The sequence below is a fragment of the Dasypus novemcinctus genome, chromosome 10 (assembly GCF_030445035.2).
Source record: "Dasypus novemcinctus isolate mDasNov1 chromosome 10, mDasNov1.1.hap2, whole genome shotgun sequence".
Classification (NCBI taxonomy): domain Eukaryota; kingdom Metazoa; phylum Chordata; class Mammalia; order Cingulata; family Dasypodidae; genus Dasypus; species Dasypus novemcinctus.
The window spans coordinates 30,123,665-30,145,224 of record NC_080682.1 but is presented as its reverse complement, the minus strand read 5'-3'; the positions used below and the strand labels follow the sequence as shown (position 1 = coordinate 30,145,224).

The window sequence follows — 21,560 nt, the reverse complement described above, 5'->3', positions numbered from 1 at the left end:
ATAGATTTCTTAAATGTTTGAGATGAGGAAAATATGGCTAGAAGTTCTGTTTCAGTCAATCTTAATAACATGCACTTTTGGGTAGATATAGAAATAAATGAGGAGAATGAAAAAATGAAAGAAATAATTTGTGATCTCCAGGAATGTACAATCTATTGTAGAGAGGCCATATACATATATAAAGAGATTAGTATAACACTCTGTAGTGTGACAAATAAATAGTGGATGATTAACAGAACCATGGCTATCAAAAAGTTGAACTTGTTCCAGAAGAATTATAAAAGTCTTCCTGCAATGGTTCAAATCTCAGCAGCTTTTCATAGATGAAATCACCAAAGTTGTTGAGACATAGCATAAATGCACAGATATGTAGACTTGGGAATTGAATTTTATCCTCCATTAAAGGCATGTTCAAGTTTTATTCTGCATTCCAGAGGTTTTATAAATAGTATCTTTGAATATCTTGAGGTGTGTCAGGGTATGGATTCATTTATTTATAGTGGTTTTGAAGTTTCAATGATCCTCTTTAGGCATGGCCAAAATTTGTAAGGGTTGGCCATATTCCTTATAAGTCTTAAAAATGGAGTAAATTCAGACAAGAGAAATAAGAAGAAAGCAGGAGAAGCCAGAGAGAGAGATGATCAAGTGATGGAGGATGATTACTGAAATTCCAGGTGAAAGTTTGGCCTGTTGGGGACTTGATGTTGGACTTACAGCCTACAAAAAATTATGTACTTAAAATTTCCTACCTGCTAAAACAAATATCACTCAAGGGGTTTGCTTAAACAAAGGGGACTTATTGGCTCATAATTTTGAGGTTGGGCAAAGACCAAAATTGAGGCATCAGCTAAGTGATGCTTTCTCCAAAAAGATTGTGGCTTTCTGTGACTGACTGTCAGGGAATGTGGGCCCTTAGCTTTTCTGTCACATGACAATGCCCATGGTGGTATCTTCTCCTTTATTTCCATATTCTGCTGACATCCAGCTTTTGATTGTCTCCCATGGCTTTCTCAATTTTTGTCTGAATTTCGTTTATGCTTATAAAGGACTCCCATAATCTGGATTAAAGCCCAACCTGGTTCAGTTGACCCACACCTTTACTGAAGTTCATCTTGAAGAGACCTTTACAAGGAGTCCACATCCATTAGAATGTGGACCAAGACCTAAGGCACACTCTTCAGCCACAACATTGTGAGACAATAAATGCATGCTGTTTAGGATAACCAGGGTGGTGTAGCACCTGTCATGTTGTATCATATAATTATGTAGAATATTTCTTGATACTTATGAACCTAATATTTGGATACCATTTTTAGAAACTGAGACATCCACCTTTTTAATTGGGATTCACTTACATTTACATATTAGGGAATGATTTGTTTATGATAGCTTCAATTATTTATTTTAATTTAATTTGAACTTATTTAAATTTTTTAGAGTAAGTAATGCATTTACATGGCTCACTTTATCTCCCTTTTAGTCATATGCAAATCTCCCAATATATCCTTCCAGATGTATTTATACATATTCAAACAAATATATAAATATAAGGTGATTTCTTCTGTAAATAATTATTTCAGTGGCAGTGTACTGGACAGATATGAGGACAAGTGTATAGGCAGGAAGACCTAATTGGAAACTAGTGAACAGCATGACTATGAAATAATTAAAATGTGATCTAAGGATATATCAGGGGTAAGAGAGAAAACAGAATAAAAAAATTGGTGGAAATACGGATTGTTAACTGAATGCAGAATTATGGATAACTTGTTGAAAACTATGTGATAAACCAATGAAAAGATGAGATAATGCTGTGAGTAGTAGAAAATATAAATTTAATCAGGGATCTAGGAAGTTGGCAATAACACTAGAAACCTAATGATACTGGTTCTAGCCCCAGATGTAGCTTCTTCTTGGGACACTGAGAAATCAAATTTCCAACATCTATCATCCTATCCTCAATATACATGAAGACATACTTTGTGCCTAACACCCTTGGAAGAAGATAATTAAGTAGCTGAGGGACCTGAAGGAAGGATCTTCCATGTCCCCAGTTAGCTTAGTGTACCAAAGGTGTGATTATGCCTTGCAGAGGCCAGAAATATGGAAGACACTTAAGAAATACATTTGTGTAAATTATAAAGATGACTTCGGCTACGATTCCTTATTATACAACAATTTGTGGAGACTATGGGAAGACATGGTGCGGCGGCTTGCTCGGTCGGTAGAGGTGGGGTCTGGCTGCGGACGAGGGGTCGGTCCAGCTCTGGACGAGGGGTCGGTCCCGCTCGGGATGAGGGGTCAGTCCCACTTGGGACGAGGGGTCGGTCCGGCAGCAGACGAGGGATCGGTCTCACAGGGGTTGCGCGGTTCGGCTGACGGGGTCGCCCGGCGAAGCAGGCGACGAAGGGGTCGCCCGGAGAAGCAGGCGACGAACTGGGGACAAGGGAGGCCAGGCCCTTGTCGGGGGCTCTCAGGACTGGAGGGCGCACGGCAGAAGAACTACCGCGGAGACAAGGTAAACACGCAAGTCCACTTTATTGAGGGAGAGGCAACAGTTTTATAGGGTCTGGGGAAGGCTGATTGGTCAAAGCCACGCCCTGTTCTGATTGGTTGCCGGAGAAAGGTCAGTGGGCGGTACTGGATGGGGGAGGGGTGGTGATTAGGGATTGGCTGTCGCTGTTGCTGGGGGAAGGGGCAGGGTTTAGTGATTGGTGGCTACTGTTGCTGGGGTGGAGGGCAGACTTGAGTTTCCCGCCCACGCCTAGCTATTGCTGCTGTCGGGGGGAGGGAAAAGGGCAGACTGGATTTCTCCGCCCACACCTGGCTGTTGCTGCTGTCGGGGGAGGGGAAAAGGGCAGACTGGAATTTTCTGCCCTGCGCCTGCGCAGGGAGAAGGAAGAAGGGTGCCGCCCCACAAGGCTTCGGGTGGCGCCATCTGGGAGGAGGGGCGGCCGCGGAAGCATGGCTGCCAAGAAGGGGAGACCTGAGGGCACTCTGCGCCCATGCCGAGCGTCCTTCAGGGGTGGCGGTGGGCCCGACCAACCACCCTATTATGGGGGCAGCGGAATTAGGCCTACCGCGGCCGCTCCCCTCGCCAGGTCAGCAAACCACACTTCAGCCCGAGGGGTGACCGCATCATGGAGCACAGTGAGAAGACTTTTAAACCTCTTCCTAAGTTTAATGTAAAATGTTTCTTAAACTGCAGTGGTTTTCCTTCTTGGTTCCCAAGAAACCTGAATTATATCAGAAAACAGTACTTAATATTAATTGCTTGCTTTGAGACCTTTAGAGTTAAGGCAACAGATATTCTCTATGGACCTGCTGCCACAGGGAGTGGAAGTTGACATAGGAATATTAACATCTTCCCCAAACAAACTTTCCAGAGCTTGGAGGATAACTCCATTATTTTTCAGATGCTGAGACAATTTGGATATTTTACATATAAGGCATCTCGAAGATGCCTTTGGTTCAAGCAGTTCTCCTTTGAAATATCATTTTGGAGAAATTTACAGCCACTGCAGACATTACATATCTGGGTATTTCAGGAAAAGAAGCAGACTCTTTCTACTGAGCTTTGTATAGAGGACCTGGCTTAGCTTACCTTCCCAAATGCAAGGTCCTGAAAAACTGTTTTCAGGGAGAGGGAGAAGTAGAAAGGTCTGACCTGAGAGTTTCTGCACTATATGTCTCCCTGCTTCTGTAAATATTTTAAAGAGTTTTACAAGGGAGAATAGGCAGATATTTAGATAAGGTTCACATGAAATTAATAAAATAAGGCTTCTGGTGAAAGAAAATAAACAGAACCACGTTTGTTTACTACAGCCTAGTTTAGTCCATAGTTGCATTCCTCCCTTATATTTGCTCATTCCTCAGTCTTGAGGATTTGGGGATGATGATGCCTTCCCTGCTTCTGATTGAGAGGGGGCTTAGATCCCATGGGGCAAATTGATGGAACTGTCATGCTTGCACATGTAGATACTCTCCATTTTTGTAATGGGTGCTGTCCTTCATCGTTTTGTTAATTGTCCTGGGATAGTCTAATGAACTGGAAAGCAGGCGTTGGCTGCAACTCTGCTGAGATTCAAGGTTTAACCAGCAAATGAACAGACTGAAGATGTAAGTCTCTGGGACACACATTTAATTGGTATAATGGTTATTGTTGGTTCAAGTAAAAGTGGCGTAAGAGCCATGTATAGGAAAATTATAAATGAGTCTAACTTTTTACATTGGCAAGATAGACTAACATATATTCCAAGACAAGGTCCACTGATGCCAAGCCAAATTCCTGGGATTATCTGCCCTGCCTATAGTGTCAAGATGTCTCTAGAGTCCTCAGGAGGCCCCCTGTATAAGGTTCTGTTTACTTTTGCAGTCAGTGAAATCCTCCTGAGATATGCATTAGCGTAACCCCTGAAATGACCTCCCAACTTATTTGAAATTTCTTAGCATAAAAACTATTTGTATTTAATATCTCCTCTCTTGCCACTATATTAGAAAATGTAGCAGGATTCCCCAGGATGGGAATTCAATATTCTTTTTGCTATTGTGGGTCTTCACCTACTTAGACAACAGCCCATGACCACTTGAACACATAATATTCCATAGAGGAATGCTCCAAGTACACTCATCACCACACATCCCCCCAACACCAATGATACTCCCCTGCCATAGCTGCGACCCTTCTGCAATCCAAACCCTCTCTAAAAACAAAGCCAAAAAAAGAAAAAGAAAATGTTAAAAATTACAAAAACTAGTAAAAAGTAACATAAAATTTTAAAAAATTGTGTTGTATCTTTCATTACCATAAGATCTGTTATCTTCTTTGTACCATACATTTTATGTACCAAATGTATGTTGCCCCAATGTCATATTTTTTTCACTATTTTCAAAGAAGCTTTAGGTTACAGAAAAGTCACATAACAAATATAGGGGATTCCCATATACCCCATGCCCTACCTCTCTGCATTTCCCCTTATTAATAACATTTTACATGAGTATGATACAATTGTTAAAATTGATGAACAAATATTGGAGCATTACTACTAAACATGGTCAGTGGTTTATATTATGTTTACCTTTTGCACCATACGCTTTTATAGGTTTTGACAAAATATATAATGGCCTGTATCTGTCATTGCATTATCATGCAGAACAATTTCAATGCCCTACAAACACCCTGTGTTCAATCTATTCTTATATCACCCTGGAGGAATTTTTAATTGTAATGATGTAGTGGGATGCTACTACTGGCATCTAGCGGGTCCAGGCCAAGGACATTGCAAAACATGCTATAATGCAAGAACACTTCCCCACAACAAAGAGCTTTCCAATCCAAAATATTAATAGCACTGTGTTTGAGAAACCCACAAAAAGTGCATTAGGAAGAAATTTTATAATAGTGACTATTGTCTGGAAAAGACTGTCTTCTGATTTGTCCTTAAATCCTTGGATATGGAACAGATAAAACCATTCACAGCCCTCATCTTTGCATGGGACCTCAGGCTTTCAGTGTTGGGACATGTGGAACCTGTCTCTTGAGCTGCAGAATCAGAGAAGATCTACCAAAAGTGAAAGTGTAGTAAGAAATCTTCATTTTAGGGTTTTGACTAAATTCGTAAATTCCACAAATAGTCCTAACTCTTGTCGAAATTAATCTTCTAATATTCTCGTGTCTATTTTTAGGAAAGAGCAAAAACTCATATTTGAATCTTACAACAGAAAATGACTTTTAGTTTAGTTTTCTATTTTTTCCCCAACTCCAGTTGAAGTGGTGACATGGACAAAGAAAATTGCAGTTCTGTGTCAGATTTCATTCTTGTGGGATTGTCAGACTTCCCTGAGCTGAGCGTTTTCCTTTTCCTGGTCTTCCTTCTCATCTATGGAGTCACAGTGATCGATAACTTGTGAGCATGATCATGGGCATGATCACAGTGATCCAGGCCAGCTCTCAGTTGCACACCCCCACATACTTTTTCCTAAGCCACTTGTCCTTTGTGGATTTCTGCTACTCCACCACCATTGTGCCAAAGAAGTTGGCCCATATCTTAGACAAGGAAAAACCCATTTCCTTGCTGGGATGCATTGCACAAGTCTACTTGTTCTACACATGTGTTGTCACAGAGGCCATTCTGCTGGCCGTAATGGTCTATGATCACTTTGTGTACATCTGTTACCCACTGCTGTACATGGTGAGCATGTCCCAGAAACTCCATTTAGGACTGGTGTCTGCCTGCTATCTCTGTGGAACAGTGTCTTGTCTGATTCACATGTGTTTAGGTCTTAAGATTCCATTGTATAGATCAAATGTGATTTACCACTTCTTTGATTTGCTCCTTACCTTATCTCCTCCTTACTCTGTCTATGAATGAAATGTTGGTGTACATTGTGACCATATTCAATGTGATAATCACCATTACAATCATCCCCAACTTCTATTTGTTTATTCTCATCACCATCCTGAGGCTAAGGATGCACTCTGCTGAAGGAAAACACAAAGCCTTTCCCTCCTATGCCTCCCACCTCACTGCCATCATTGTCTTCCATTGGAAAAAATTTTTTTTTCAATTGCAGGCCCAGTTCTAAGTACAGTCTGGAAACTGATAAAGTGGCCATGGTGCTCTATACTGTAGTGATTCCCATGCAAAACCCCCTGATCTATAGCATGAGGAACAAGAATGTGAAAGAATGCTGGGCCCCAAAATATCTTCTTACAGTCCATGGTTTTAAATAGACTCATGATTCCCACATGCAGGGAGGTGGAAGTGTGAGTAGGTGGGTTGAACTGTTAGAGTAGAGAGAACAGTAAGTTATTATCTGGTTTTAAAAGAATAGTGTTGGCTAGCAAATTTGTGTGCATTTTCTATGTCAAAAAGTAGATTTGAGCATATTTCAAAATGTTTATCCCATATTTTTCTATTCTTCAGTTTGTTTTGATTTTACTGAATACAGGAAAAGCAATGCTAGGATACAAGATTTAATGTGCTGTAAAACTATGATAAATCTAATGAATAACTCATTAGACTTACATTTTATTTCCATATCTATTATGGAGACTACATCTTTTTTTTCAAAATTGCATTCCTATGTTCCACAAGATACATATTTGTAAAAGTTTGTATAGCCATATTACCAGGAGCAGTATTTCTGACCCTTCTTGCTTTATCTATTACTTCTTGTCTTCATAGTGATTCTAAGATCTAACCATTTCCCATCAAATTATTCCTGTAACTTTTAAGCATACTTCATAGCTTCTGAAATGTCCTTTGCATTTTTCTTTGCTCTTGGAGAACTGCCTTTTCTTCACCATTTCTCTATAAGCCTAAATCACACCTCTCTACTCAGTCAAATTAATATACAGCAACTGACACCAGATTCTACATTACATTCATTTTTTAAAAAGAGGATTCTCTCTTAATGCTGATAATGATGTGAGAAAACCAATAGGCTATAATGAATAAAATCAAGGATTGATGTTTTGATTATGATTTCATTCAGTTGGTAAAAATTTAAAATTTCCAATCCTCAGTTTTATGAAGTTTAAATTTGATAATTCTTTCTTCCTCACAGCACTATACTGAGATTAAATTATGATAACAAATTTGACATATGAGACATCACTGCAACAGAGGAGGAACTTAGTTAATGTCTATTTAAATGAAATCCTTGAGTCCTGAGATTATTTATCTTTTTCTCATTGACTATCAGTGGTTTACTATAGTTCTCTTAATTTTTATTATTACTAAATGAATGAAAGTATAAATACAGGGAAATAAATATGTCTATTGACTTAATATGATATCTCACTTAATATATGAGCTTACAGAACTATGTTGTCTTTCAAGAACTGTGAATTGGCTTAAATATGTCCCACATTGCCATGAATATTATATCATTTAGGATTCACTCACTGAAAAACTTCTTTAGAGGGATTTAATACATTAAATTTTCTGTGTTGGAAGTCTAAAAAAGCACAAAAAGGATACTATGTATTAATTTAAAGTACATTAACTGCAGGAAATAGCTATTTTAATTGAAATTTGAAGACAATAGGAAGAGGTAATGATGCCAGAATCTCAGATATTGGAGGGGCTCTCCACTCAACTGCTATTTACAACTTGAGGAGGATTGGGCCTCTCAGGATGGGATGAGTTTCAGCAGTGTTAAGACCTCTGGTGACATGACCCAACAGCATTTTGGTACACCAAAGTCTACTGTCCCAACCTGTGAAAAGAGTGATGAAATGATGAGAAGCTGTTAGCCACAGCCAACTGTCATTTCTGCTGGATTCACAAAAATAGTAATTGGAAAGCAAATGGAATTCCCTTCTTCTCTCCTCTCCACATCATTCTAAAACTCCCTCTTTATTTACCCCTCTACCTCCAGTTCCTCCAATTAACAGAAACTAAAAAGATGACAGCTAGTTAAGTTGTCCGGGAACATGATGTGTAGAGTCCCAGGAACATTATCACAGCCCAAAGAATGGAAAGGAAGACGTGGAAATGAGACAAGAGGCAATAAACTCAACTTCTGAGGAATTTGCCCTCTACAATGCAAGGAAGAGATTCTTTGTCCTCTTCTAATGTCCCCTAGAAGAGAAGAGGAAAAAAGAATATGACAGGAGTGGTGGTCATCCACTAAGATTTATTTGAGTAAAATCCATTGTTCTGTATCAAATAGTAAACCTAATACTTATCCATAATTTCTATGAAATAAGTAGTCTTGTATTTTCCTTGGCTGTTTTTAGTCATAGTAACTAAGATGAAGTTCTCCTGGGCAGCTTGATTCAAAAGGAATTTTACTCATCACTAGAATATTTTCTTAGTAGTTGGTGACATCTGTCATTTTGTAGAATTGAAAGAAGAATTCAGAACTTAGGAAGGGAGTGATGAGGAAACATGATTGAACCATAAAGATATAGTTCTCACTTTTAACTTTACTTTCACATTTAGTCTCTGAGGTCAAATAAAGTAATATAGTTAAAGTGTATAAATCACCAAGAAAATATATAAAGAAGATTTTGAGAAGGTGCCCACTCTGTTTCTAATTAAGAGGAAGCTTACGTCCCATGGTGCAGATGGATAGAGCTATCTAACTTGCAGTTGCAGACATACTCTGTTCCCTTGGATAAGCATTGTCGATCATCTCCTTGTTAGTTGTCCTAGGTGAGTCCAATGTCCTGGAGAATAGCCTATGAAACGCTGCTGAAATTCAGGACTCAGCTGGCACATGAATGGACTGAAGATTTAAGAGCCTGAGACATATATTTAACAAGTAATAGTGCTAATTATAGGTTCAAATAAGAAAGGGAGAAAAATTATGTGTAGGGAAACTAGACTCTTAGTCTGTTACATTGGAAAACATAAATTCCACAGTAAGTCTCCCTGACAGGGTGCTAAATTTCTGAGTTTGTCCTGCTTACCGTTTCTGGATGTCTCTAGAGCCCTCAGCTTCCCCCTCTATTTGAGGCACTGTTTACTGTGGTAGTCAATGAGATGTTGTTGAGACATTCATAAGTGTAACTTATGGACTGACCTTCTGACTGCTTTGAAATTTCTTAGCCATACGAACTCATTTGTATTTAATATTTCCCTCTTCATTATTCTATTATGGACTTACTATTTTAGCAATGGAAGAACTTTTATCATTGATATAAAGGCAGTGTCCACTAGAGTTTCTGAGGGGAGGGAAAGGGGAAAATAGGTGTAATATAGGGGCATTTTCAGGATAATGGAATTGTTCTGCATGACATTGCAAGAACAGATATAAGCCATTATTTATTTTGACATAACCTACAAAATTATCTGAGATAGAGTGTAAAATGTAATGGAAACTATAGTCCACGGATAGTAGCAATACTTCGCTGTGGGTTTATCAACTGTAACAAATGTACCACACAAATGAAGGATGTTGCTTATATGGGAAAGTGTAGAAAGGGAGGAAGTAGGGCATATGGGGATTCCATCTATTTTTTATGGAACATTTATGTAATCTATAACTTCTTTCATATAAAAAATTAAAAATTAAAAATTAAAAAACATATATAAAGAAACATTTTTTTCCTTTAATAAAATATTTGGGCTATATAGGGCTTCAGAAAACATTCTAATGCTGATTTTATCTAAGAGACTAGATGACCTAGATCAGATAGGTGATCTTTCATAATAAATCAGAGACCTAAGAATAAAAGAGAAAAATTTAACAACTTGAAAGCATTTCATTTTCTATGATATTTTATATTATTTTCTGTGAGAATTCTGTTCAAGAATTTTGTCATCTTTCTACTTGATGCTAATGTTATCATAGTGATTTGCAAGATATCTTAAAAACATTAATTCCTAAGGAATATATTTGAAAAAAATCACAGGTTGGTATGTGCTTTACAGTGTTATGTATATAGGCATGCTCTTAAAGTATAGTTTACTTTTTGATATTTATGTTCTTTTTTTATTTTGGAAATCAAAGAATAAAAGCTGTGAAAATCTTGCTCTATTTTACAATTTATTTTGAATCTTTTTCTTTTGAAAATGTAAAGCTTAATATATTAATTTATTGGATTTAATGTGATTTTATGTTTGCTGAAAGAATGAATGTTAAAAAATAATTGTCTAACTTTACAACATCCTAGAGTAAGTGGAACTAAGAGGGCTTAGGTGGGGTGGCAGGAGGCGAGGAAACCCAGAGGAGGGAGAGCAGAGGAGGTGCGGTGGGGGGAACGCGGGGGCGGCACAACAACCCCCGCTTGTCAAGATGAGAAGGCGGTGGCTCTCATAACTAAGCCCCTCCACCCCCCGCCCGCGTCCCCAGGGAGCCCTGTCGGTCCCCGCTCCGGCTCTGAGCCCGGTTCCTCCCCGCCGGGACTGGCGGGCGGGTTGCCCCGCGGCTCCCCAGCCCGCTGCGGGAAGCCGCGGGCGAGTAGGGGTCTGGCTGGCAGGGTGGGCAGCTGAGACTCGGGGAGGCTCGGGCGCCTCGGGAGGGTCCCCGGGCCCGAGTGGGGAGGTCGCCCGCCGAGTGTGGAGCTCCGCGCTGGGGCAGGGGCCGCGCCCGGGGCGGGCGGAGAGATTGCGTCACCCCCGTCCCGGCAGGAGGTGCCTCCGCGCGCCCCGCTCGCCCGCTGGGCGGGCTTCGGCGGGAGCGGCCGGCCGGCGGGGCTGGAGCCGCTGCCCCCGGGACTGGCGGGCCGCGGGCGGCGCGGGGCGGGGTGGCCCGGGGTAGGCGGGCGCGGGCCTCTGGCCTCACGCGGCGGGCTCCCCGCGCGGCAGTGTGGTGTGTGGACGGCGCCTTCCGGGTCACCCGATCGAGCCCAGGCCGGCGGCAGGCCGCTCTCGACGCGATGTTCCACCGGAGCTTGAACCGTTTTTGTGCTGGAGAAGAAAACAAATTGGTACATGCACTGTGTTAGTTGGCAGTCATCCCATTTCAGAAACAGACGCTTACATTGCACAAAGATTTTGTGATAATAGAATAGTCTCATCTAAGTATACATTTTGGAATTTCCTTCCAAAGAATCTGTTTGAACAGTTTAGGAGAATTGCAAATTTTTATTTTCTCATCATTTTCCTTGTACAGGTCACAGTAGACACACCACCCAGCCCAGTTACCAGTGGACTTCCATTAGTCTTTGTTATAACTGTTACAGCCATCAAGCAGGGATATGAGGATTGGCTGAGACAGAGCTGACAATGAAGTCAACAAGAGCACTGTTTACATCATTGAAAATGCAATGCGAGTGAGAAAAGAAAGTGAAAAAAATCAAGGTTGGTGATCGTAGAAGTTCAGGCAGATGAAACCTTTCCCTGTGATCTTATTCTTTTATCATCAAGCACCAGTGATGGTACCTGTTATGTCACTACAGCCAGTCTTGATGGAGAATCCAACTGCAAGACACATTATGCAGTACATGATACCACTGCACTATGACAGCCTAATCCATTGATACTTTCGGAGCAGCAATTCACCATTGACCATGAAGTGCAGTGGTGTTCAGAGATGTATTCACCAAATGCAATGAATGTCTCATGATGATGGAGGAGATTGTTGTTATGGGGGGAGGAGTGGGGTGAGGAGGGTGGAGGGCATATGGGACCTCATATTTTTTGAATGTACTATTAAAAAAATAAAGACAAAAAAAAAAAAAGCAATTGAATGTGAACAGCCTCAGCCTGACCTCTACAAGTTTGTTGGATGAATCAATATTTATAGTAACAGTTTTGAGACTGTTGCCAGGTCTTTGGGACCTGAAAATCTCTTGCTGAAAGGAGCTACACTGAAAAATACCAAGAAGATATATGGAGTTGCTGTTTACACTGGGTTAGAAACCAAAATGGCTTTGAACTACCAAGGGAAATCTCAGAAACGTTCTGCTGTCGAAAAATCCATCATTGCCTTCCTGATTGTATATTTATTTATCTTACTGACCAGAGCTGCAGTATGCAATACGGTAAAGTATGTTTGGCAAAGTACCTTATATGATGAACCTTGGTACAACTAAAAGACCCAGAAAGAGCGGGAGATTTTAAAGGTTTTGAAAATGTTCACCAACTTCCTATCATTTATGGTGCTGTTCAACTTTATCATTCCTGTCTCCATGTATGCAGAAATTCTTGGGTTCTTTCTTCATTTCATGGGATAGGACTTCTATGATGAAGAAATTAATGAAGGAGCCCTGGTTGACACATCTGACCTTAATGAAGAACTTGGTCAGACAGATTATGTATTTACAGATAAGACAGGAACACTCACTGAAAACAGCATGGACTTTATTGAATGCTGCATAAATGAACATATGTATAAAGATGTAATGCAGGAGATTGATGGACTCTCTCAAACTGATGGACCTTTAATGTATTTTGGCAAAGCACGTAAGAATCGAGAAGAGCTATTTCTGCATATCTTGTGTTTATGTCACATGGTGGAAATTAAAACAAATGATGCTGTTGATGGAGCTATAGAATCAGCTGAATTAACCTATATCTCCTCTTTGCCAGATGAAATAGCTTTGGTGAAAGGAGCCAAAAATTACGGGCTCACATTTTTATGAATTCAGTTTGGCCATATGAAGATACAGAACCAAAGGAAAGAAATAGAACAGTATGAACTTCTTCACACCTTAAACTTTGATGCGGTCCGCCGATGTATGAGTGTAACTGTGAAGACGCAAACAGGGGACATATTGCTCTTTTGTAAAGGAGCAGACTCAGCTGTTTTTCCTAGGGTACAAAATCATGAAATTGAGTTAACTAAAGCCCATGTGGAATGCAATGCAATGGATGGGTATCGGACACTTTGTGTAAACTTCAAAAAAGTTACTCCAGATGATTATGAAAGAATTGACAGACAGCTCATAGAGGCAAAAATGACCTTACAAGACAGAGAAGGAAAAATAGAAAAGGTTTTTGATGATATTGAGATGAACATGAATTTGATTGGTGCTACTGCAGTGGAAGACAAGCTAAAAGCTACAAGATCAAACTGCGGAGACCACTGAAGCTCTGCATGCAGCAGGTCTGAAAGTCTGGGTGCTAACCGAGAATAAGATGGAGACAGCCAAATCCACATGCTATGCCTGCTGCCTTTTCCAAACCAACACTGAGCTCTTGAACTGAGCACAAAAACCATCGAAGAATGTAAAAGGAGAGATCGATTGCATGAACTGTTGATAGACTATCGTAAGAAGTTGCTGCATGAATTTCCTAAGAGTACTAGAAGCCTTTAAAAAGCCTGGACAGAACATCAGGAATATGGATTAATCATCAATGGTTCCACGTTGTCACTCATATTAAATTCTAGCCAAGACTGTGGCTCAAACAATTAAAAAACATTTTCCTACAAATGTGTATGAAGTGTACTGAAATACTCTGCTGCTAGATGGCACCGTTACAGAAAGCCCAGATTGTCAGAATGGTGACGAATTTAAAAGGCAGCCTAATAACACTGTCGATAGGTGATAGTTCCAATGATGTTAGTATGATCTTGGAATCCCATGTGGGAATAGGTATTAAAGGCAAAGAAGGTCACCAAGCAGCCAGGAATAGTGATTATTCTGTTCCAAAGTTTAAACATTTGAGGAAACTGCTATTGGCTCATGGACATCTATCTATATTATGTGAGAATAGCACACCTTGTACAGTATTTCTTCTATATGAACCTTTGTTTCATTTTGCCACAGTTTTTGTACCAGTTCTTCTGTGGATTCTCACAGCAGCCACTGTATGATGCCGCTTACCTTGCAATGTACAATATCTGCTTCACATCTTTGCCCATCTTGGCCTACAGCCTCCTGGAACAGCACATCGACATCGATGCTCTGACCTCAGACCCGATTATATACGAAAATTTCTGGCAATGCGATGCTTCAGTTGAGCCCCTTCTTATATTGGACATTTTTGGCTGCCTTTGAAGGGACAGTGTTCTTCTTTGGGACTTTTTTTTTTCTTCCAGACTTCATCCCTAGAAGAAAATGGAAAAGTGTTTGGAAACTGGAATTTTGGAACCATTATTTTTAGTCTTAATACACAGTAATGCTGAAACTTGCCTTGGATACTCAATTCTGGACATGGATAAATCATTTTATGATTTGGAGTTCTTTAACCTTTTATGTAATTTTCTCATTCTTCTAGGGAGGAATTATTTGGCCTTTTCTCAAACAGCAGAGAATGTATTTTGTATTTGCTCAAATGCTGTCTTCTGTAGCCACATGGTTGGCCATTGTTCTAATATTTATCAGCCTTTTTTCCCAATATTCTCCTGATAGTATTAAAGAATGTAAGAAGAAGAAGTGCCAGGATAAATCTGGGCTGTAAAAGGGCATCCGACTCATTATCCACCAGACCTTCAATCAGACCTCTTCTTTTACGAACATTCTCAGATGAATCTAATATATTGTAACAGAATCCGAGTCTTGAACTGCCTATGTTACTGTCCGACAAGCATATTGACAGTGGATACAGCTAAAAAAGAAAGCACGAAGAACCAAGTCCATAAAGTTATCATCTCAGGATACTTGATATGCAACAAACTACACCACTCTCTTTTGTATAGGGTAGAGAATAAATATGCATTAAAATACTAAATGACTCTTAAGCATTTGCAGTTATTGCAAGCAGCCCTTGTGACTGAAGTTCTAAAGTTAAGAATTATGTGAAAGTTGAAAGCAAGAATATTTACAATTCTGGCTATAGATAGAATAATTTAACCACCAAATGGGTGCTCTTTTGACCCATGAACTTTGTGAATGGACTTCAATACAATAGTATAATGTAGAAGTCTTGCCTTGAGAATGAATAAATATGCTAATATTACTTTTGCTTGCCTGGCAAAAGAAATAAGATGGTTGGATCACACTTATTCTGGTTGAATGATAATCTTAAATTATTGTTTTCAAATCTGTGAAAGGAATACTTGAAAATACAGGAGAACTAAATGAAAACGGTATCAGCGCATCTGATAGAATAGTTAATCCTTTCTGTTCACCTCCATGCAAATGATATCCTGGTAGGACAACTTTGCCAAAAAAAAAAAACCACAAAAAACAAAATCTTGAACACTTACTGTGGGAAAAATGTTAACGCTGGATATTTTTTTAGGCATGGGAAATTTATTTATTTTTGTTCTTGTCCATTCAACCCCACCTGTGGGGGTGCTACTCAACTTGAGAGTAAAGCATAAAACATTTCACTTAATAGTCCTTGTAATAGGAAATAGATTTTCCTATATCCATTTTACTGGGATCTGAGATGTGCTGGGTAACACCAAACTAAATTACACAAAATTAAAAGCCATTCTGAACATCAGTCTTTAAAATTTTATTGAGAGTTAAGAAGAAGAATAGCTAATTTTAAACAGTCACAGTTTTTATATTAAATAGGCCACATTTGTGCATATATGCAGCACTTGTTTTTTAACTTGCCAACTTGGGAAGGAGGAATCCTCCTTAGAGGGTAGTTGAGCCTTCCCAGTCATGACTCTGTCAACAATGAGTATTGTCTCTCCTATTTAACCTGGCCAAGGTAATGGTCTAATTCTAAACCATGCAATTCACCTTGGTAAAGACTTTGACTTGCTGGTCCAAAAGGAGTTTTGAGTCTCCTGTTGAGTTTGCGTCAAACACAAAAATGATTGTGAAATGTCTTCATTCAGTGTTAAATTGAACACTACAAATGACTACATTCGGTTGTTAGATTGAAGTGGTCTTTTTTAAAATATATTTTTCTTTCATTCTTTTGAATGGGCTTCAAAATGGGCTGGGTTCTCCCAGCATCATTTATTCAAGAGACTGTTCTGTTCCAATTGAATAGGCTTGGTGGCCTTGTCAAATATCAGTTGGCTGAATATGTGCGGTTCTGTATCTGAGTGTTCAATTTGGTTCCTTTGGTCAGTTCCTAATTTTTCATACCAGCTCCCAATTTTGTCTGTACGGTTACTGGTATCTATATTGTACCTTGATCTAGAAAAGGATTGGATTCATTCAGCACCAGTATATTTTAATTGGTCCATAAGGCACATTTGATTTTTTTTACATACACATTTTAGGTTAATGTTTAGATGTAATTTTTCTTAAATTCTCAAAATGACAATTTCAGTTAGAACCCATTCCTTCATCACTGACTCTTTTTCATATTTCATGTGTTCTAATCTTTCAGTGTTCCTTTTTGAGTATTTTGTTAGGTGCCCATCACACCTAACCTAAGTGTGCTGTATTACAGTAGCCTTATTTGAGGTAATCTGCTAAGAGAGTCTTAATATTATAATTTGCCTGTTCCAAAGAACCAAAAAGTAAACCCAGGAAACCTTTTAATGATTTGTTCTTGTTCTCCTAGTTGCTATTGCTGTATTATTGTTTTATTTTACATAAGACCTATAGGGACTGTGAATAAAAAGAAGAGATGATAGGCTTGGTTAATGCAGAACCATTAGTGATTTGACATATTCAGAATACTAGGGTAGTGGAAATACCATTGGCTGCCTGGAAATTTCCTTACAACTTCAAAGGAAGTTAGTAGAGGAGCTGAGGAGCTCGAATTCAGAATAACCTACTTCCTTGAAAGGACCTAGCTTTTCCTTTTTTTGAAAGTTATTTTTTTACAAAGCTAAGAATGGCCAGTGTGTGGTTAGCAGATGGCATAGATGGAAGTAAGCCAGCCAGTATTCCTAGCACTACAATCTAACCACTGTTTTGTGACAATGAAAAAAACTATAATAGAATCATCTGCCCATAATTTGGATACTTTTGAACTTTCAACATGTCCTCGTAATTTTCACAACTGTTGTCCATTGTTTGAGGATGTTGCCTACTAAACTGAAAACATGAATTCCATATCTACTACATAGACACCAGCAGCAGTATAAATGTAGAGCCTAAATTTGCAAAATTCATTATTTAGTGATGGAATTTTTTAATTACATGTGGTAAAGTGTGCAGATTTAATGCAAGTGTTGACAATTAACAAAATCATTTTTCAGCTTGCAAATTAGGACTGCAATATTACATTTTTCACTCAAGCGTTTTTTACATCTATGTTGTTGCTTTCTATAACAAATGTGAATGCCATCTTTTATGAATGCAACTTGCCTTTTTTCATGACAAAATTTTCATTTGATGTAATCAATAAACTTTGGCATGATAAAAATAAATAAATAAATATTTGTCTAATTCCTTTTTCCCAAATTGTACAATAATTTCCACAACATTATTTATGAGAATCCTGTCCTAATCTATTATTTTATGTCATATCTGCTGATATATATAACATGCTGATATATATAACATATATAAACTATATTCTTAGACTTTGTCTTTCCTCAAGGTGCTTGATGATATCACACAGCACTCACCTCATTTCCTTTAATAAATATAAAATATAAATATTTTCTAATGTTTTTTAACATTTAATGTACATAACATATTGTAGCAAAGCCATGAAATACATTGGTAATATGTGAGACAACAAAATACATCTTCTTTCTTCCATAAGTCATTGACGTATTATTAACTTGACAGAAGTGTCCCATGCCTCTAGATGGGTACAATAGTTATAGGTGGGAGGAGGGCATTTATAAACTAGAAATGCCTTAAATATCACCCTGAATGGGACCATTTGGCTAGACACTTGTATATGTTTTTCCATAAGAGTTCCTCCTATTTATCATTCACATTCCAAGGAATCAGTTAACTCCTCCGTATTAGCATTTGTTCATCTTAGCCTAAAATTTGCTTTTGAAAAAATATCAGTGACCAGCAAACTGATGCTCAGAATTCCAAAATTAACTTAAATCTTCAATGCAAAATTTGTTTAAGAGCTGAGCAAACAGTAAACAGGGTTAAAATGTTTCATATTCTGAAGTTTGAACCAAGTTTGAAATTTGAAATCTACCAATTGCTTAATTCTTTTGGAATCACTTTTATGCTATTTGTATTATAATGAGAATCATATTTACAAATGTAGGAATTAGAGGTAGTTCATGATATTATAGGCCTAGAGCAAACGACACTTCAAACTCCTAAAGTGCAGTCATACCTCACGTTATTGCACTTTGCTTTATTATGCTTTGCAAATATTGCTTGTTGTTATAATTTGATGGTTTCTGACAACTTTTCCTTGAACGAGTCTATGTGATCCATTTTTCCAACAGCCTGTGCTCACTTCATGTCTCTGTGTCACATTTTAATTAATATATGTACATCGTATTTCAGACATAATGCTATTGCACGCTTAATAGACTATAGTGTAAACATAATTTTACACGTGCTAGGAAAACAAAAAATTCATGTGACTTGCTTTACTGCAAATGCTTCTTGATGGCAATCTGGAACCAAATCTGCATTATCTCGATGCTACGCTACATCATTATCAGATTTTAAGGGTTTTTTGCTGTTTATTTTTACGTTTCGTTCAATAGTGAAAAATATTTAGATGAGGAATATACAAAATAAAGAACAACAACAAAACAACAACAGCAAAACATATGTTCTATTGCCAGTTGTTCCTGTGTTGCTAGCTACAATTTTAGACAAATACACAAAACCCTTGTGGCCACAATTTCATCAGTAACACTTATTTTGAAAGACACAAATTGGAATGAATAAATCTCAATTAGTCCACAGAATACTTATGGGTATAGTGATTAGACAGATGGAGACACTGGCAGTACCACTCTCTCTCAATGTTCACTCTTCTCCTCAGCATCTATTACCATTTCATAGTTAAACCCTTATAAGAGTCAACATTGTTAAATACTCTAAATAAATTAGCTTTTATAATTAAGCTATAATATAATGATATTTTTATTCTCAATTGTCAAATAGATTCAATCTCAGAGATTTTATTGTAAGTGAAAATATACCTTAAAGTCAATGAAAAAATGGCATGTGATAACACTGTAAATAGTAGACAATCTATATGTTTATCAGGGATCTAGAATCATGGCAATAATGTTAGAAACCCTCATAATACTGGTACTAGCCCAAGATGTTACTTCTTCTGTGGACAGTGAGAAAAATTCTCTGTATTGGCTGTCAGATCCTCAATGTCCAAGAAGAGATACTTTGTGCCTAACACCCTTAGCAGAAAATAACTAAGTAGCAGAGGGACTTGAAGGCTGGATCTTCCCACATCCCCAGTGTGGTTAGTGTCAACACCAGGCGATTATGACTTGCAGAGGCTAGGAGCATAAAATAATCTTAAGAGTTATTTTTGAGGATGTTAAAACATGATTTCTACTGATTCATTATTATACAATACATTTTTGAGTTGGTAGGAATATCACAGAGCACAGGGAGAAGGCCTTTAAGCCTTTATCTAAGTGCCATATAAAATGTATATAAAACTACTGTTGTGTTCCTTCAGGGTTTCAAAAAAATCTAATTATAGCAGAAAACAGTAGTTAATATTAATTTCTTGTTTTGAGAGCTTTGAAGTAAAGGCAGCAGATTTTCTCTAGGGACCTGGTGCTACAAGGTTTGGAATAAATATAGGAGTCTTAGCATATCCCCTAAATAAGCTCTCCAGAGCCTGGAGGCAGAATGCCTTTTGTTTACTGATTCTGAAAAAATATGGATTCTTTTGCATGTATGTTATCTAGAAGATATCTGTGATTCAAGCAGTTCTTCAGGAAAATTCAATTTTGTGAATTTTCCAGCCACTGCAGACATTATAATTTGGGGTATTTGGAGGAGAAGCAGATTCTTTTCCATGGACATGTCTATAGAAGACTTTACATAGCTTGGCTACTCAAATACATGTTCTGAAAAAGTGTTTCCTAAGAGTGAGCAATACAGAACCTGAGAATTGTCAGCAATGTATGTCTCCATAATTCTGTGAAGTTTTGAGTGACTTTACAAGGGAAAATAGGCAGGTGTTTAGATTAAATTCACATGAAATGAATAAAATGAGACTTTTGGAGAAAGCAAACAAGTAAAACCCAGTTCTAAATAAGATTTTAGAGCATTTTAGAGCAGTGCTCCAAAATGTATTCACCAAATGCAATGAATGTTCCATTATGATGAAAGAGGCTGCTGATGTGGGAGGAGTGGGGTTGGGATGGGGTGGGGTGGGGTGTTGGGTATATGGGTACCTCTTATATATTTTAATGTAACATTTTTTAATCTAAGTATTTTCAAAGAAACAATTAAAAATAAGTAAAGAAATAAAAATTTAAAAATAAGATTTTACAGTATGCAAAAAATATTAAGACAATAAGAAAAATAACTGGGAAGGAATTTTAAGGAGAGAATATTAGATACCATATACCCTGGATTAAAGATAATATATATATATATACTTTAATTAATACACTTAACATAATTTGGAGGAAAAAAACCCATGATATTAAATCTGCACATAGTTGTAAGTTGAAATTACACTGCAGAAATGTTTAAATTTACCAGAATCAAGGAAATATGGTAGTCTTTCTTATCTAAGGGTGAATAAAAAAACTCCCAATTCAAGGGGCTATATGACCATATCTGGAGCATTTTTGATTGTCAGGACTGGGTAGGGTGCAGCTACTGGAATCTAGTGGGTACAGGACAGGGACATTACACATGGTACAATACATAGACAGCTCCCCACAGTATCAATAAAGCAAAATATCATTAGTGCTGAGGTTGAGAAACCCAGAAATAGGACACTAAAACTAACTTTACAATAGTGTTGTTGTCTATAAGAGCCTGTCTTCTGTTTTGTTCTTAAATCCTAAGAGCAGGAACATTGAGAGTCCTCATATTTGCATGTGACCTCAGGTCTTCCATGCTGGAACATCTAGAATCTATCTCTTGGGTTTCAGAAGCAGAGATAATCTTACCAAAAGTGATAGTCTCCTATGAGATCTTCATTCTTGGAAGTCTGACTAAGGGGATTCTTGGCATGTGGAATTTACAGCACCAAAATGAGGAAAGTCCATATCTTTTGAGTGGATGATCCTGAGATTCTCAGTTACTGGGTACAGGTTTGCTAGATTTAACAAATAAAGATATAAGATCCCCAATTTAATTTGAAATTTGAAGTAATAATGAAAACAATTTTAAATATGAATGTATTCCAGATAGTATTCTTGACGTACTT

The 21,560-nt window shown here is 38.1% G+C and overlaps 2 pseudogenes; both read left to right on the top strand.

Annotated features, from left to right (window-relative positions):
* The first annotated feature begins 5,778 nt into the window (after positions 1-5,778).
* Positions 5,779-6,733, top strand: LOC101447602 (olfactory receptor 5L1-like; annotated as a pseudogene).
* Positions 6,734-11,332: 4,599 nt separating this feature from the next.
* On the top strand, positions 11,333-14,952 carry LOC101437038 (phospholipid-transporting ATPase IG-like; annotated as a pseudogene).
* Positions 14,953-21,560: the final 6,608 nt, after the last annotated feature.